The sequence below is a fragment of the Lucilia cuprina genome, chromosome 2 (assembly GCF_022045245.1).
Source record: "Lucilia cuprina isolate Lc7/37 chromosome 2, ASM2204524v1, whole genome shotgun sequence".
NCBI lineage: Eukaryota > Metazoa > Arthropoda > Insecta > Diptera > Calliphoridae > Lucilia > Lucilia cuprina.
The window spans coordinates 59,406,649-59,409,381 of record NC_060950.1 but is presented as its reverse complement, the minus strand read 5'-3'; positions in this window follow the sequence as shown (position 1 = coordinate 59,409,381).

Genomic DNA, 2,733 nt, shown 5'->3' with positions numbered 1-2,733 from the left:
ATCGGTATACTTTAAGGTGGGTATTGGACCAATATTTTTGTATGTTACAAACATCAGCACAAACGTATAATACCCTCCCCACTATAGTGGTGTAGGGTATAATAAATAGAACTGAGAATAAGAAATATTACTCTCTCATATGTACAGGTTCTGTGTGAATTTAATACAATTGTATTAGTATTTTTATTTTTGTTTACATAAAATAACAAAAATATGAAAGTACAAAATGTATCCGAATACATCATACCCTACCACATTGCGAGTAAGTAGCAATAAGTTATTTAGTATTTTTTAATGTAGAAGTTATATTCAAGAGATTGATGTTTGCTTAATTAATGAATGTACTACTAATTATAACAATATATAGTCAAAATTTCGTATATATAAAATTTGTTGAGTAGAATTTTATAAATACCCTATTCTTGTATAGCATGTACCGCTTACAAAAAGTTCAATAGGCTAATTTATGGACGGATTACATCATTACATCGACGCAGGTGTAACAAACTTTAAGACATAAACAAAATGCCGTTCCCATTAGTGTGGTGTAGGGTGTATTTTGACAGCATTTGGGCTGCTTTAAAATTAACAATAATCGTTCATATCAAGCGCTAATTTTAGCATTAGCACAATTCCTTTGGCAAAATAGCCCCTGCTGCTGCAATAAACACTGCTAAAAGTTATGTTTTTCCTATAAAATTATTGAAAACATTTTCAGAAAAAAACAAATTTTTTAATCGTTTTTATTTTTTAATATAATTTTCAAGTGTCAATATTGACTTAACCCAGCAAACACAAGGAGTTTATTTAAAATTAAGAATAATTTTTAATTTCTTTTTTCTTACATTGGTCAACTGATATTGAATAAAAATGGCAATTCAAAACATTATTTCATAAAATATCGAAATATAATATCAAACAAAAATATAAAAACTTTTTAAACGAAAGAGTTTATGTTTGTTGGGTTACATATTTTTCAACTAATACATTCTCACGACTTAGGTTTTTGACAGCAGACTTAGGTTTTGTCGTACTCAGTTTCAGTTCTATGTATACCTTTTCTATGCCCTACACCTTTTAAAAAAAATTAAATGTGATTTAGTTCTCAGAATAAAGCATTTAAGTTGAATTGTACCTTGCCTCAGATATAATTGTGGATTTTCATAGGGGCCATATGATAACCTATTTTTATGAAACTGGTGAGAGTCGTCGAGTCTAGTATAGAACATGGTTTTGCAGCTTTTTGTCGAGATATGAGTACATTAAATACATTAAACATAATTATGAAGTAATGAACCGATGTCAACCATTTTCAATAGGCTTCGTCTACGGTACCATAAAATATCATGATTACAAGGTTTACATGGACCGCTAATGTGATGTAGGGTATAATTATTAACTCTTTCACGTATACGGGACACCGATGTCCCAAGATTTTTTTAAAATTTTTCATTATTTAGTGTTCACAGCTACAGTAAATGATTATTTCCAAAGAAAAATACGTATTTTTTTAGATTTTTATGTCATTACATGCTTAAAACGATAATATCCTGCGATATCCTTCGAAAACAGTTTATCCATTTGTCATTAAAAATTATCAATATACGTCAAAATAAAGTGTGTGGTGAAGTGATATTCATAAAAAGTCCAGCGGTTTAGTTTTGTGCGTGAAAGGGTTAATAGAAATATAGTAAAAGAGATATATGATAAAAGTTGTATGAACGTTTTAGTTAAATGTAATATATTTTTACTAATAAATGGTGATGCTTGTTAAGATAGTAAAAGATAAATAAAATCAAATGTATGCAAATCAGTCTTTAAAGGACGAAATAGTATTGTCAGGAGCTTAAAATCTAGATTTTATAGAATAGCTTCACCTTTCAATTTTTCGGAACTTTTAAGGGAATTTTAGCGTTTTTATACCCTACACCACTTTAGTATGGATGGTATATTGGGTTTGTGCTGATGTTTGTAACGCACAATAATATTGGTCCTCTAACCACCTTAAAGTATACCAATCGGTCTGAGTCGTTCATGTAAACCTTGTAATAAAACTACAAGTCGCAATTTTGGAGATAATTCAAATTTGGCACAGATCTTCTATTGTACCATAGACGAAGCCTATTGAAAGTGGTTAACATCGGTCCATTATTTCACCTTGGCCCTATACAACTGAACCCGCCAAATAGGGATTTTAGGTTCATAATTATGTTTAATATACTTGTATCTGCAAAACCATGTTCTATACTTGCCTTGATGAACTTGGGCCTCATTTGACCCTAGCCCCTATAAAAAGCTATTCTTTAATAACAATAAATGGCTTAAGTATATCTGAGGCAAGGTACTATTAACTTAAATACTTTTTATTAAAACTAAATCACATTTTATTCGTATATAGGTGTATGGTATTATATGGTCGTCCTCGCCCGACTATAACTTTTTACTTGTTTTAAATACATAACTGTGTAATTGTTATTTCGTTATAACATTTATTGATTTAAATTGCAAGATTCCACTTAGTTTCTTATATAATAATTCCTTATTAAAGTGATGCATAAAAAATCCTTTTTAAAAATGGGTAAAAACTAAATTATGATACCTCCCTTCAAACATTTAGAAGACAAAACTATTGCGCATCACCCCAGACGCCACGTCATAAACACTTCTGGACAATTATCAGACGAGAACGCACATTTTACAAAAAAAAAAAAAATACATTGATTTCGAATTTTC